This window comes from Tachyglossus aculeatus, chromosome 19, assembly GCF_015852505.1.
Source record: "Tachyglossus aculeatus isolate mTacAcu1 chromosome 19, mTacAcu1.pri, whole genome shotgun sequence".
Lineage (NCBI taxonomy): Eukaryota > Metazoa > Chordata > Mammalia > Monotremata > Tachyglossidae > Tachyglossus > Tachyglossus aculeatus.
Genome location: NC_052084.1, coordinates 31,587,186 through 31,603,883, shown reverse-complemented (window position 1 = coordinate 31,603,883; position 16,698 = coordinate 31,587,186). Strand labels below are relative to the sequence as shown.

The window sequence follows — 16,698 nt, the reverse complement described above, 5'->3', positions numbered from 1 at the left end:
AATACAAAGAACTTTAAAAACACTATAGAATACCAAGGTACTATTATCTCTAGACAGTAAGCTTGTTATGGGCAGGGAATGTGTCTGCTAATTCTGTTGTACTGTACTCTCCCAAGCACTTAGTACAGTGCTTGCACATAGCACTCAATAAATACAAGTGATTGATTCTCTGTCCCTCAGTTACCTCATCTGTAAAATGGGACTGTGAGACATTTGAGACATGGACTGTGTCCAACCTGATTATCTTGTATCTACCCTAGTACTTAGAATGTTGCCTGGCATATAGTAAGCACGTAACAATTACCATTAAAAAAATGAGATCACAAGCACTGCCACTGGAAGGCTGGCCAGTGGTCCACTCAGTCTTGAATTCTGTCTCCAACAACGGCAACAAAATTCCTTTAGAAACTGAGTGATGGTTGCCTGCTGGATAATACTTCTGGATCTACCAACTAAATAAATAACCTTCCTTCTAATAGCTTCGTATGGCCTCTTATCCAGGAATATTTCAAAATATTTCTTTAACATATGGGTATTTTTTTTTTGAAAAAAATCCCACCAACACCCATGATAATGAAATCCTTACCCACTTTAGGAACAATGCTTTCCTTTCATTTGTTTTGAATCTACCCCTTTTAAAACTGTCTTACCTGTAATTATTTTAGTGTCTCTCTCTCCTCTACTAGACGATCAGATACTTGAGAACAAGGATCAACTCTAAAAACTTGGCAGGTACAATAAAGTCAGTAATAGAGCATTTAGGATGGTGCTCTCTGAACACAGTAAACACTGAAAAAAATACCATATTAATAAGATCATTCCACCTTCTCTTCTCACTGCACTTTCCCCACCTATCCCTTGCCTCCTGAACCTGGGGCTACTGTGGTCATCATTCATCCCAACCTGAAATAGCATGTATTGTCATGGAAAGTTTCCACCACCACTATCTTTCCCCAGTTTGAGAACAGGGAATACAATCAGCCCTCAGACAAGGAAAGCAAGTTCTTTGGAGACAAGTTGAGGGATATAAGGCAAAAGAATGACTTGACACTGATTTTTCCAGAACCATCAGATTAGCAATATTCTGGCTAAACCATGTTGAAACTACGAAAAGATATGTAGCTAATTAAAGCTCCAAATCATTTAAACAAGAGGGGGACTCTGAGAGGGAAAGTGAAGGCTAGTTAAACAATTTTGACTTTGATTAGATTTCACTAGCAGAAAGTGCATCCTGCTTTGGCCTCACATGATTCGGAAGAAGAATTCTCATCACCAGAAAAGTCAAATAGCTCATTTTTGAGACTCTGGGGACACTGCTGCCTTCGGAGACACGATGGATTATTTGCAGAGATGTGGACCGATGTGGCAGTGTTTTCATGAACTGTCTTTTGGGTTTTTATAAAAAGCCCCAGTTCTCCCGAATTTGGTAAATAATATGCTTCCATTGCTCTGGAAGAAGCAAATATCTGTCAAGAGTTTTTCATGCATGAGCAGTCTGAATTGGGAAAAGCATTTCCCATGCAGAATTTCTTCTTTCTTGAAAGACTCTCAAAAATTTCCCAAGTGGCATAAATTATTTTAGCTCGTGATTTCTCTTCTACGTATATTTATTTCTTATTCATGTGGCTGACGAGGACCAGCATCCACCATGAAGAGCTTGTCTCTTTTCATTGGCATCAGCTTGCAGAAGGGAGGCCCAGAGCTGAATCAATTCATTTAGAAACCTGAGGTGCGAGCCTCACAGGCAATAGAGGACAGAGAAAAAGACAATTGGCAACACATGTTTTGCCACCATGAGTTTCATATCTCAAAATGATACAGATCCCTCTTCTTCCACGATCCTTCCAGAAAATGAATTTGAAGGGGATCTGGAGTATGGCCCAGGGGCCTTGGAAATGAAAAGAAAGCTGTGGACAGCACATGCTCGGCACAAGTCTCTAGCTGAGGGACATCCAACTCTCAACTCTTGTTCTGGAGACCCAGAATCATGTGAATCAACAAATTTCCAAGTGAATCCAAGCCCTCACTTGCCTCCACTCCACTGACAGCCTGTCCCCTCTAAGGTCCAGTGCCCAAATGGATCAATTTAATAAAAATAATAACTGTGGTATTTGTTAAGTACATACTCTATGCCAAGCACTACTAAACACTGGGGTTGATAGAAGATAATCAGGTCGGACACAGTTCCTGTCCCACTTGGGACTCACAGTCCAAGTAGAAGGGAGGCTAGGTACTGAATCCCCATTTTACAGATGAGGAAATTGAGGCACAAAGAAGTTGTGAATTGTCCAAGGCCACATAGCAGGCAAATGGGGGAGCTGGGGTTAGAACCCAGGTCCTCTGATTTCCAGGCTCAGGCTCTTTCCACTAGACCAGTTGCTTCAATTTGCACTGTCCCCTCTATTCCTGACTCTGGCCAACCACAGAAGGAGGTGTCAAAGAGAAGGAAAATGGCCAAGACGTGGACAGTACTGGAGAGAAGTGAGTTCAGGATAATTCACATGCTGGATAAATCGTAGTTGATCGTTAGGTGGATTTAGCGAGGTCACCGTAGCTGCCGTGGCTTTTAATCTCTAGACAGTAAGCTCGTTGAGGACAGGGAATGTGTCTACCAACTCTATTACATTGTACTCTCTCAAGAGTTTAGTACGGTGCTCTACACACAGTAAGTGCTCAATAAGTACGATTGATTGATTGATCTCTTAGAGTGGAAACGGTCAACATTTTTTAGAACCTGTGCCCCCTCAAAGTCCCACTCGAAGTACCCACTTCCCTCAAACCTCACCATCTTTCTCTCACCCTACTCCATCACTCACAGGGGAGCCAGTGTCAAGGGAGCAGAGCAGGGGCAGGAGGAGTGGGTGAGATGAGAATAAATATGATTGATTGAATGATTGAATACCATTCCTGCTGCCACCGTTACTGGCTCCTCAGAGTTCGTGCTCTGTGAATATCTGCAGGTGGTGGCAACAGCAGGAGAAGCACTTTCCTTTCTCACCAGCTCTAGCTGCTGCACTCTAAATAATGATGAAGATAATGATAATAAAAGTTACATTCATTAAGCACTTACTATGTGGAGCCAAGCAGTAGATACAAGATTATCGAAGGTCAAATCTTAGCCCTACCAGCCTTAGAGGTAGGGAGAGGAGGTATCATTCCCACTTTACAGATGATGAAACTGAGGCACAGAGAAGTCAAGTAACTTGCTCAAGGTCACACAGCCAGCCAGTAACAGAGTTGGGAGTAGAATCCACAGCTCCTAACTCCCTGTACCTTGCTCTTTCCACTAGGCTATGCTACCTCCCTACTTCTTGCTGGGCTGCCTGGAATTCTCAGCGGAGTTGTTGTTGTCATCACTTTAATAACCAAGCTTCCTGTGAAACACCCATGGATGAAAACCTGCCCTAAGGGACTTTTTACTCGGTATCGAACACCAACAATTTCTCTGAGTGGAGTGTTTATTTTGGATTCTGAAAACTCTGCTACTCTTGTCTACTGGTAACCTAAAAAGGGCATTTAGAAACAAATTGTACAAGAAAATAAAATTGAATTCCCTGAGGCTAAATCTTCCTGTGCTAATTTGAAGCTCAAAGGAAGTGTTTACAGCAGAATAATCTAACTCAGAAAGACTGAAATACTGCTTTCAGAACTATAAAAACAGTATGGGATATATTCAAGTTTTAATAACTAGGAAGTTTTGATTTTCTAATGCAGTTCTCTTCAGCTTTATATTCGTCGGATCAGCATTAATGATGTCAACTGAAGCTGAAAACATCATTAAGACTGAGAACAAGCAATTTTTCCTTGGGTGTTCAGAATCACTTTTCTGATAGCAACAATTGTTAGGGTCCACTTTGATGGTGGAGTGGTGTTGTGCATTCTAGGAATTAGAATTCATAAATGCAGCAAATGTGTGATTGCTAATTAACATCGTCATTATTTAACAATCAATGAATTGCTGAGATTTGCTCGAACAGCAAGCTCTCTTGGAGGGCTTTAAGCTCCAGAAATAATGAGGTGATTTCAAAGTAGGTTGTGTGCATTATTTATTGTAATATGGAACCTGAGGACAGCCTCTTCTTACAAAGCATCAGGAAGAGGAAGTGAGAGAGAGGGGTCTGCAGTTTGAGGGGCGTGGACTAGGAAACCAAATTAACCAGCAGATTCAAGATGCACCCCACAGGTGTCTTATCTGCCCCAGACTAAGTCTGAGGCCCAGAGCTGCACCCTTCACATGCGGGAATAAAGGTAGGTTTCTTTGAGGAACAAGTGAAAGTGGAAAGTGAGAAGGTTGGAGTGTTTGGAGTCAGGTATACGTCTTCGATTGTTGGGGTCCATCTACCAAACATATATTGTTACTTTATTGGTCACTGCCCAGAAACAAAACAGACTGGGACTGTGAAATGAAAAATAATCCATCCTTCCAAGTGTCCCAGAGGCCCTTGCCCAGGTTTGTAAAGGAGTGAGAACTTGCCCAGCACGGGGTGAAGTTTTCCAAACAGATATTACCAGGAAAGGCTCTTCGTTGACAGAAAGCCTCAAAGGTTAAAAAAAAGAGGCATAGATCGGGCCTGTTTTGCAAAGGTTTTTACAATGGAAAAATCCATTTTTTGACCAGAATTTGCACAAGATAAGTCTGTTACATGCCGATGAATAGTAGTAAGGATCTTCCTCTGCAGATGAATGTTTTTTGAACTGTAGCCCTATCATTCTATCTCAGAATTAGAGTGGCCAGTGATCTGCATTTCTACTGGACAGTCTGGTTTTAGTGGGCCTGTCATCTGCCTGGTACAGTTATTAATTGCACCTAGCCATCTCCTACCTTGGTTCTAGATGTCAAATTCTATGGCTCAGGCACAGCTCCTATGTTCCCAAGGGTCCTGGGAGGGGAATGCAAAGGCTCTGAAGAAAGTGGGGAGGATGCCTTGGATTAGGCTAAATTTGGATGTACTTCAACAGAATAGCACGTGACATCAACATATTACGCTATGTGCCTGGTGTATCCTAGCTAACATTGCTTTTGTCTCCTTATCCAGCGGCTCCTCAGAATCTATCCTAGAATCCTTGCCAACAGTATCATATCTGAATGGCAGCCTCACGTGGACTTTTCCAGCCCTGTCCTGTTCTCCCGCTCCTCAGGAAAGCTCTGAGATAATACAGGACATGGCAAGTTGATAAGGCAAGGCAATTTGCAGAGAGAGCTGCTTCTTGGCGACCTGAATGTCAAGATAGTTTGCTTACTTCAACAAGGTGAAGTAGCTTAATCACCACTAAGAAAGATAAATGACCTCCCTCAGAAAAAAAAACAAAACTTCCAAAATGATAGTCTTTCTCTCTAGTTGTTCCCAGCTGGTAAGTGGGTAAGAAACAGTAAATGAGAGCAGATAAGGTGCAATTAATACCATTAGCAGACCAGAAATGAAGTCAGATAAGCCTTGGGCAACAGTGTCAACTAGGTAGATCCTCTAGCCAATCGGAGACAATGCACAAGGCACCCTTCCTAAACTTAACAAAAACATCAAAAAGCCAAGTTCAGCCAGTAAGAGTGAGTTATGGCAAAGAACTAGGTTCAAATATTGGTTTCATTTTGTTGAAAACAGGGTTGTTTCCACATGTGCTACTAAGAAACTTCTGCATTTGCACATTTTCATTCCTAATGAAGGTGGGTTGTGTGATACCCAGAAGGAAGGGAATTTGGTACCTTCAGAAACTGTGGCTTAAGGCCAGCATGATCAGATGTGTCAAAATGGGTAGGGAACAGAGTTGAGCTGATGATATGTTCGTAATTATTGATAAAGGAATTTGGGCAGATGGTTATTTTCTGCCTGTTCTGCTCTACACAGGTGTTGCTTCAATTCATTTTGTTCTGTCTACATTGCCTTTATCACTGCATAATGAACATGCTCTTGAGTGATACTGAAAACACTTCAAAGTGAAAAAAGGAGTGACGTGGACAAGTTGTTCATTATCATCCACCTCGGTAGTACTTAGTGAACAACTACTGTTCGCTCTATACTGTGAGCTCCTTGAGGGTAGGGATCATGTCTCCCTTCTCTTGAATTGCATCAATCAATCAGTGGTATTCATTGAGAAATTACTATGAGCAGAGTACTGTACTAAGTACTCGGGAGTGCCCAATTCAATAGAGTTGGTAGGTTGTTTGCCCACAAGGAGCTTACAGTTTAGAGGGAGACAGACATTAAAATAAATTATGGATATGTACATAAGTTCTGTAGGGCTGAAGGTGGGGTGAATATCAAGTGCTTAATGGGTACAGATCCAAGTACAAAGGTACAAGGAAGGGAGAGGGAGTAAATGAGAGCTTAGTCGGGGGAGGCCTTCTGAAGAAAATGGGACTTTAATAAGGATTTTAATGGGATTTGAAGGTGGGGGGAGTGGTGGGCTGTCAGATATGAAGGAATAAGCTCACTGTGGACAGGGAACATGATTCCCAACTCTGTTGTATTGTACTCTCCCTAGTGCTTAGTAACGTGCTCTGCACACAGTAAGCATTCAATAAATACTACTGATTGATGGAATGATTGACTGAGGAGGGAGTTCCAGACCAGATGGAGGATGTGGATAAGGGGTCGGTGGTGGTGATGAGGCCGGGGTACAACAGCCCTGTGGAGTTTAAACCACCGTCGCAGTAGCTCCAGAGCCTCAACCACTGCTTCATCTCTGGAGGATTCCCTAGCCAGTCTGGGCAGAGGCCAAAGGAGCCCTGAAGCCTGCCCAGAGAGGATGGCTGGAACTTTGCAGGCACTAGGGCTGCTGCCCACTGGCACAGATGGGGTTGATATCTTGGGTTCTTTGTCCGGCCCCAATTCTGCTCCAGCGTATGGGATGGGGCTGTCTGACCTACCCAAAAGACCAATAGCTTTGTCCACTTGTTACCAATCACACTGGGCAGTATACCCATCTCACCCCACTTGGATTTGGCAATCCTGATCACTAAGGTACGGACTAGGGTTTTTATCCGATTTAACCTAATTTCTACTTACCAATTAACCTTTAAAAATAAAAAATAAAAAACTCTCAATAAGATCCCCAAAATTCAATTTAAAAAAATTTAAGTTTTTCTTGGCACTTTCACAGCCAAAATGAACTTAATTCTATCCCAGTTTATGTAAGCTGATTGATGAACTATGATGAACTGTCAATCCAGTCTAAATGTATTTTGGAATGGAATATCTGGAAGGTTTGGTTCTGCATTTGTTGTGCTATTTTTGTCATTTGAACACATCAGAAACAAAGAAATGTTTGCCAAGCATGGTTTGCTGCCTGTGAACCCTGAAAGTTAAAGTTAATAAACCTGAAATTTTTGAAACTTAAGCATGATTTTATCCATGATTTTAAGTTTAATGAATTGCCCAAGGTCACACAGCAGGAAAGTGGTGGAGCCAGAATTAGAATCCAGGTCCTCTTATTTCCAGGCCTGTGCTCTCCCCACTAGAACATACTGCTTCTCATGGTAGTCTATCACCTCGAATCCTATTCCATTCAGCTATCTAGTACCCACCCTCCTCTCTTAAATGGACAAGAAAGAAACACAGAGAACTTCCAAGCCTGTAAAACTAACTTTTCCTTGGCATCTTTCTCCTGGTGAACTTGAATTACCTTTCAGGGTAATCCATTTATGCTAGATTTACTCAAGAAAGTATTAAATTGGCAGATCCGTTTCAATCAACATCTGTCTCAAACGCCTTGCCAGTTTCCTTGGTAATTCAGATGTGCTGGGAACCAGGCCCAGGAACTCACAGCATTTGAGAAAAATAATTCTGAGGTTGAAGGGCCTTCCTATGTACTCTCGTTCTGGTCTATCCTCACTATTTGTGGCTACTACTAAAGTAATAATCACTGCAACATCCCTTTTCTGTGCTGAGTCCTCACCTGTTTAGATAAATAAATGAGAACCTTTAAAGCTTTCAGATCAAACGCTAGCATCCAGGTTAGCCTCCGGTCAAGTCGCTGCTTCCCCAGTATCAAAAAAGGCTCCCTCGAACTATATGTACTTATTTGAATCTTCAGGGGAGTGATTGCAGTAGATGACTCATTGAAAAGAGAAGAGATCATTCTCTTGGAAGATAGCATGGAGAGCTCTGAAATATCAAGTCTGGGGAAGAGGAATCCCTTCACAGGTCCCCTGTGGGTGAGAGAGTGCAGCAGGTGAGATGTCCTTAGTGACCCTTATTTCCAGGAGAAATGTAACCGGGACAGGGAGCTCTTTTCACTTTTCTCTTCAGTTCAGTTCTAGCAGAAAGGATTCTTGGAGGGGAAAGGGAGAAGGGAGGGTGAGAGGAAGCCAGAAAGCACAGACATCTGGGTTAGCAGGTGCTGGAGTTTGGCCTCGTGACCTGGAAGAACGTCCTGAGGCAGACCCAGAGGGGCAGGCTCCTTCAGGTAAAATAATCGCTCCAGAATCCCAAGCTGTCCCAGGTCTCCAGAACAGAGATCCCCTTTGAGAGGCAAGAAGACCCTTCTAGTCCTGGCTCTGCCACTTGTCTTCTGTGTGACCTGGGGCAAGTCACTTTACTTCTCTGGGCCTCAGTTACCTCATCTGTAAAATGCGGATTGAGACTGTGAGCCCCATGTGGGACAGGGGCTGTGCCCAACCTGATTAACTTGTATCTACCCCAGTGCTTAGAACAGTGTTTGACACATAGTAAGTGCTTAACAAGTACCATAATAATAATAATAATACAAATAGTGTTATTAATAATCATAAAAATCAGAGTGGATGTTTTAGGCATCACTCATGAAAATCATTTGCAGATTGGCAAACTATAGGCTATTTTGTAAGACATGAGATGTCTAGTTCTCATTGGTTTAAGATTGCCGCTTACTCTGAGGATAGTTACATTATTCCCTGTCTTTTCAGTAAGAAATCCGCAAGTGTTTGATGAAAACATTTCATTTGTGTAATAGACATCACTTTAAATTCCAACTGTTCTCCTAAGGGTGTAATTGTTTATGAAATAACCAACAAATTCTCCCATCTGAACAGCAGATGCTTATTGCCCAGTGCAAAATTCACAGTGTAAAAGATATTCTTTTGTGTTTAACAGAGGAGTGATAACTGAAATTTGTTACATGAAATTCATTACGGGAATTCTTGCAACTCGTCTCCCCACCTGCCACATTTAGGCATCTGGTAATCCTCCAAATGTATTGCTGCTACTACTAAGATCCTTTTAGACAAGGACATTCACACGAAACTGAAATTACTGACAATTTTGTGCTGCCAAATTTTTATATAAACATGCATGAAGTATTAGAAAGTGCTTTTGAGGTAGACATGGCAACCAAGTTAAGTACTTCTAAATTGTCCTTGACTGGTTTGTATAGGTAGGAATATAGTGTTTATTAGACGAGGTTGTTAACAAGTCACGATTAATGTGTTTATTGTGTAGCTCTGAGATGGTAACAAATGTTATGGGGGTGCAGGGCTAAGATTAGAGTTAATGTCTTAAACAAAGAGGTTCTTATGACCCTGGAACTGTAAATTGTGACCTTTACCCTCTGCATCTCAATTATCCAAACTATGGAATGGGGGTATGAATATCTGCTTTCCTTCCTTCCTGGAATGTTGAAAAGATCAAAGCAAGAATACTTGTTGAAGAATGATGTCATGCTAAACGGACTCAGTGAATCAAAGGAGTTTTCACTTCACCATTCAAAAATATGTTTTCTGAGAAAACTTTGAGATTCATTTTTTTATCCTGAAGCACTAGTAAATGAGGAACTCCAATTTACAGTCAGTGAATCTCTAGCACGACAAAGTCGAAAAAGAAGGCTGCAATAGGGCAAATTGTGTTTAAAGAGTGCATCCATTTTAATCACTCAATCAATCGTATTTATTGAGCGCTTACTGTGTGCAGAGCACTGTACTAAGCACTTGGGAAGTACAAGTTGGCAACATATAGAGACAGTCCCTACCCAACAGTGGGCTAGTTTCAGATGTTCACAATTTTCAAAGTCATTATCCCCTCTGATTCATTTTTTTCCATGCCCAAACCCATAGGTATTCTTATTTGGGAGGGATGTGGAAGGATAACAGTGGGTTTGTGGGAGAGTCTGTGGCACTTTTAAGTGTTAAAGATGAAGAGTATGTTTTTCTGGTGGCATTTTACCTGAAGATATCTTGACTGAGAAGTTTGAATGATCTAATTCCCACAGTTTGGCTTGCCCTTTTTGAGAAATCTAGTTTCTTTGGTTTACATGAAAAAATCTTGTTTGTGGAATGCAAATTTTAAACTCTAGAGACCCTGGATGGGCCAAGCCGCTTCTGTGATTTACCTCTCCAACCCAGAAATATTTCTTATTAAATCAACCATGCTCATTCATGAATATGTTCTGATGCATCACATTACACATGTGATATAATTTCCCCTCAATATCTTCTATGATTCAACGGTATTTACTGAGCATTTACTGTGTGCAAAATACTTCCTTCAAAGTGCTTATCACACTTTTCAGTATTGGAAATTTGAGTTCCCAAAAAAGTAAAGGTTCCCAATTCACCCAGAAATTTGATTCAGTAGTTTGGATGTGGGAAATGTCGGTGATGTCAGGAGGCAGCGTGGCCTAGCATGGAACTGGGAATCAGAAGACCTGGGTTCTAGGTCCAGCTCAGCTACTCTCTTGCTGTGTGACTTTGGATGAGTCACTTAACATGTCTGGCTCTCAGTTTCCTTATTTGTTATATCAGTCAATCAATCAATCAATCAATGAATGGTATTTATTGAGCACTTACTGTGTGCCAAGCACTATATTAAGTGCTTGGGTGCATTGAATGGGATTGACCTCTGCTTTCCTTACTTCTCCGTCACTGAGATAAACCTATCAATCAATTATATTTATTGAGCAGTTTCTATGTGCAGAGCACTGTACTAAGCACTTGGGAGAGTACAGTATGATAGTCACATTCCCTGCCCATTCATTCATTCATTCAATCACATTTATGGAGAGCATATCGTGGGCTGAACACTTTACCAAGCACTTTGGAAAGTACAGTAGAACAATGAGCAGTCACATTCCCTGCCTGCAATGGGTTTACAATCTAGAGTAGGGGACTTGAGATTTATTAGAGGAGCAGTGTGGCTAAGTGGAAAGACCATGGGCTTAGGAGTCATCAATCGTGTTTATTGAGCGCTTACTATGTGCAGAGCACTGTACTCAGAGTCAGAGGTTGTGGGTTCTAATTCTGGCTCCACCACTTATCAGCTGTGTGACTTTGGGCAAGTCACTTAACTTCTCTGTGCCTCAGTTACCTCATCTTTAAAAATGGGGATTAAGACTGCGAGCCCTAAGTGGGACAACCTGATGATCTTGCATCTATCTACCCCAGCTCTTAGAACAGTGCTTGGCACATAGTAAGGTCTTAACAAATACTATTATTATTATTATTATTATATAAGCAAACACATTTATAAGCAACAGGTAAAAGAGGAAAGAACTGAGGAAGAGCAGTAAAGAAAGCAAGGGGGAACAAAATAGCCACTGAGACTAAATGAGAAAGCTGGAAAGTCAGGTGCCTATTCTTCAATGAAAAAAAGACATCCTTAAACGGCTCTGAAATTGCGATCACTTAGGAAGCCTGGTTATTTTCTTTTTGACTTTTGACAGAATGTTTTTCCCTTCATAAACCTCCAGACAGGTCTTGACTCCCTTTGAAAACTAAGGAAACTGTCAGAAGTCTAAGAGAAGTTGTCTTTCTATGTTTTGGAATCTTTCATATTTAGATTGGTTCTTTTACCCATCATTTAGAATAGGTGGGGGGAGGTAGTGGTGTGGTGCCCTTTTCCTGCTATTTTTGAAGATCATGGCAAGTGAATCAGTTTGAGGGCTGAGTAGGATTTTCATATTCTAAAAGTGTTTATGAAGAATATGAAGAAAGCTGTGAATTGGCAAGAATAAGATTACCATAGAGACAGCCTCTGCAAAGGAATGCGACGAGACACATTTCAGCTACACACATGATGATTGGTTAAAGTTTGTAGAAAACACAGCTTATGGAAACTGAACTGCTGGATATTTTTTGCTTTTTTATGATATGCTGCGAGAGATTTAACTTAAAGCAATAAAACACACGGCATACCTTGGGTTCTGCTCCATAATTAATAGAGCCTTATTTCTTTTTCAGTACGAGCAAGATAAAAGGGGCTATTTGTTGCAGAAACATATATTGCTATTTTTGGGGGTGGTGTCGGATAGTTCATAGCCTCAGCAGTAATCATAATATACAATGAAGAAGATGAGGAGATGTTTCATACTGGGGCATTTTCATCCAACTCTTAACTAGCCACTTGTAACAGAAATAGTAAGGGAATTTTCACTGACCGAAAAGTCTTGTCTAGATTCGCCTTTCAGGACAAATTTTCTCTTGAATACTCTTCATGGAATTAAAATTTGAATGGTAAATTCCTTGGAAAATGCATCAGCATTGACCTCTCCAGTTGTAATGTGAAGGAAAGAGACAATTCCAGAGCAGAACTGCTCCACTGCATCCAGTAAGCCTGGGTGATTTGGCCTGCCTTCATTTATCCACATGCCATTATTTCTAGTGGGTACATTTTAAACCTGTACACAGGTTCCTCTCCCCAGGAGGGGAAATGCAAACAACCTATCAATCATCAATCAATCATATTTATTGAGCGCTTACTGTGTGCAGAGCACTGTACTAAGCGGTTGGAAAGTACAAGTTGGCAACATATAGAGACAGTCTCTACCCAACAGTGGGCTCACAGTCTAAAAACTATCCAACTATCCATACAACTATCCATTTCATTAGGTTTGCCCTCAGAGAGGTGCAAAACATGTTATAACATTTTAAATATCCTCAGAAGGAAACAGGCAGAGTCCAGCTCTTCCTGCAGGAAGATCTGGGGCCCTGGGCTGGAGAAGATTCTGAAAGTCCCCCTGGGAAGTCTCCAGATACTCCGTGTCTTAGTACAATGAAGTGAAAGTTGTCTTATCATGTTAGTTTGTAATGAACTTGGGACACTGAACTTAAATCCCAGCACACTTGCAATTAATTACTGGTATTTACCAAGTTCTTACTTACAAAATCCAATTGTAGAAAACAATGGAGGAAAGGGTCATGCTGCAACATATAGGGAAAAGCTGAAAATCAGCTGAGTGTTTGTCGGAGTTGCAATGACCAGTCGCTCTGACTTAGACATGTGGGAATGTGAGGTTTTGGAGCCCTAAGAAGTTGTGTTGGCTGGGGAAGGAGGTGGTCTCAGCCAAAGCTTAGCACTGCTTACCTAAATGGTGGAAGAGCCTGGGTGTCTTGGCAGAAACGGTTTCCTGTCCTCTGAGGCAGTCCAGTACACATGGAGTTCCACTTCAATGCTGTAGCTTTAGCCTTAATGGAGGTCTGAAGGAGTAATCAAGAGTTTTCTTGTGAAAATCTAATACTGTGCATTTCTGCTTTTTTGAGCTTCCTCAAAATGCATGAATAACTTTATCTTCCATCTACACAAATAATAGCAAAAATGAAATCTTGATGTATAAATGGAAAATTAAATCTCTTGTGTGACCATACAGAATCTGCTGTGGAACATTTTGTAATTTAATGTCAGCTTTATTAACAGGAAGGAAACCTAACAGTACATTATCTGATTAACCACTCACAGATAAAATTGTAACTTCTTGTTCTGGATATTAACTAAGCAAAAAAAGAAGAAGAAGCTATCAGAAAGAGGCTGTCATTCTTTTCTGAGTTGTTTCTTTACATTGCCCAAACATTTTCTCAGACATCTTCCCACTTATATTCTTAGATTGAGCCCCTTGATGGACAGGGGGTCAAGTCCAATTCCCACCATGAATTATTTCCCAGGGTTTAATACAGTTTGTTGCACACAGAAAATGGTTAATTAAATACTATTACTACTACAACTAGCAGTTCTTCTTCTTCTTCTTCTTCTTCTTCTTCTTCTTCTTCTTCTACTACTACTACTACTACTACTACTACTACTACTACTACTACTACTACTACTACTACTATTACTGCTACTACTACATCTTAGATCCTTGCTCCTTTGAAGACCCATAAGAAAGGGTAAATATCACTTTCTTGCAGTAATCATGCTTCTCAAAATGCAATCCAACAGAGCAGACTGACACCAGGAGACAATATTAAAGGTTTGTTTATGCTGGACAGAACATTTCCAGTCAGATTTAGAGGCAATAAAAAATAGGAACAGAATTTGACTTGCAGAAGAATCTTAGAAGTTTTCATAAATCAGCCAGCATTCCCTAACTACTGCTCTTCAGATAGGATTGCCAGTTTGTGCTGAGGCTCCCTTGTGATGGCTTTTTATATAGGCAGAGAGTTCTTTTGCTTTATGTGAAGGGAGGAAGATGATTTTTTTCTCTGCTTCTTTTCATAACAAATGCTTATCAGAAACTCCAGCTAGTTTTCATGTTTCTCCTTCACCCCCACAGTGATTTTTCCCAAGCTCTTTCACATTTGAATAATTCTTCACATCAGACACATCCATTAATTTGATTGATATTTGATTAATTTGATCCATAATTTGATATTTGATATCATCAAAGGAAAATTCTATTAACGTGCCTTGATGAACAAATCAGTGGTAAAAAAAAAAGTAGCTTTAATGTCCAATTTGAAGTACCTAGTTTGGGGAAATATTTGTCGCTTTGCAATCACTGTGGAAGCAAGTTGTGTTTAAATTATTCTGCAATTTCTTTTTGGGGAATCTTCTCAGTCCCATGAGCTGAAAAAATAAATCAAAACAAAAGAAAACAATGGAGATGTGGAAGGGAATCCCTCAGGGCCACCTACTTATTTGTGCGTGAGGTGAGAATTGTGGCAGATGCTGGGAGAGGGAGGGAAGGAGGGAAGGAAGGGAGGAAGGGAAGGAAGGGAGGGAAGGGAGGAAGGGAAGGAAGGGAGGAAGGGAAGGAAGGGAAGGAAGGGAGGAAGGGAAGGAAGGGAGGAAGGGAAGGAAGGGAGGAAGGGAGGGAGGAAGGGAGGGAGGAAGGAAGGAAGGAAGGAAGGAGGGAAGGAAGGAAGGAAGGAAGGAATGAAGGAAGGAAGGAAGGAAGGAAGGAAGGAAGGAGGGAAGGAAGGAGGGAAGGAAGGAGGGAAGGAAAGAGGAAGGAAGGAGGGAAGGAAGGAGGGAAGGAGGGAAGGAAGGAAGGAAAAGAGCCAAGGCAATGAAAAGAAACAACCTCCAATTGCTTCTGACTGTTCCACATACTTTGATTTTATTTGAAGCAAAATTTTATTTTTTAGACAATAAAAAGGTAACAAGTTAGAATTTTTTAAAAGCAATATAAAAAGGTCTGAAGTTTTCCAGAGGCTGCCTTCCTATAATTCAGCTATTTTGGCAGATAAAAATAATCCAGAAAATGAATTTCCCCCATCCATTTAGTTTATTAATTAAATTGCCCTCTTCTTTTTTATGTCTCTCTAAAGTCTGCACAAATCATCTGCAATGAAGAGCTTAATGCTGAATGCAAATTTGACTTCTTAGCAGTACAATAGGCAATGATACTTGAATAGATAAAGCCCTCATGTCCTTTAGCAATTGAGAGCCAAAATTTGGTGACCATTTGGTGACGCATCTGAATGAATGGATTGTACTTTCCAAGCACTCAGTACAGTGCTTTGCACACAGTAAATGCTCAATAAATACAATCGATCAATCGTATTTATTGAGCGCTTACTGTGTGTAGAGCACTGTACTAAGCGCTTGGGAAGTACAAGTTGGCAACACATAGAGATGGTCCCTACCCAACAGTGGGCTCACAGTCTAGAAGACAAACAAATGACAAACAAAGAGGGTGTTCAGTGACACCTCTTCTCTCCACCTTTCATAGCTAAACAAGCATTAATTATCCTGTAAACTTTGGTTTTTACATTTGGGTGAACAACATTGTTTCTTCCTTTCCTTTTTCAGGATGGATCTTACTAAGACTATTTCTGGATCCCAAAAAGCCTTGGACTCAGACTATTTGTTTAATGCCCAGAGTCTGTCTGAAGTTGAATTACAAACTCACAAACTGTGAGCTATATTGATTTCGGCCACGGGGAGCAAACATTTGTCAGGTTTTGAGTGGGCACAGTCACTCAGGAGGTAGGATAGCCCCACTGTGCTGACATGTGATGGATCCATGTGGCAAAGTCTAGTCCATGCCCTGCTTTCTCTCATCTTCTTGTCTTAAACTTCTCTAAGGGTAAAGGCACAGAGGGGCAGGGGGAGAGAACAAAAAATGAGTGAGGAATTAGTTCTTGATTATCAAAAGATTGGAGAAGAGTGTGCTGAATTTTATTTGAGAATCCTCCAGGTGGTGTAGGAAGGGGAGGAGTATAAACGAAGCTTTGATGATAAATGAAAATTGGAATTTTTGTGGTCTGTTCGATAGTAGCCAAATGATCAAAAGCCCAAGGTCTTCCTAAAAAAAGGGTTAGAAAAAAGGGACAGTCACTCTTTAGACAAGGGTCTAGAAACATCAGGACAAATTAATTCTGCCTTATGAATATGATTTTTCTCTCAGGAATCTGCATTCATTTAGGATTTCATTTGTGCCACTGATTTGAGAAAAATAGGCAGGGTGAAAGAAATATTAATATTCAAATATTCAATTCAAAACTAGATGACCAAATCCCCTCAACCCAAGTGTTTGGAATTCAACCCTTTTCCATCCTTATGTGTAAAGACTTTC

At 40.9% G+C, this 16,698-nt stretch overlaps 1 long non-coding RNA gene across 1 annotated transcript in view; it reads right to left on the bottom strand.

Annotated features, from left to right (window-relative positions):
- LOC119940557 overlaps nt 1-16,698 on the bottom strand; it is a 60,897-nt gene that overhangs the window by 821 nt on the left and 43,378 nt on the right. Inside the window, exon 4 of the long non-coding RNA XR_005455015.1 lies at nt 13,269-13,381. This is a non-coding gene — a long non-coding RNA (uncharacterized LOC119940557). The remainder of the gene's footprint in view (nt 1-13,268; nt 13,382-16,698) is intronic.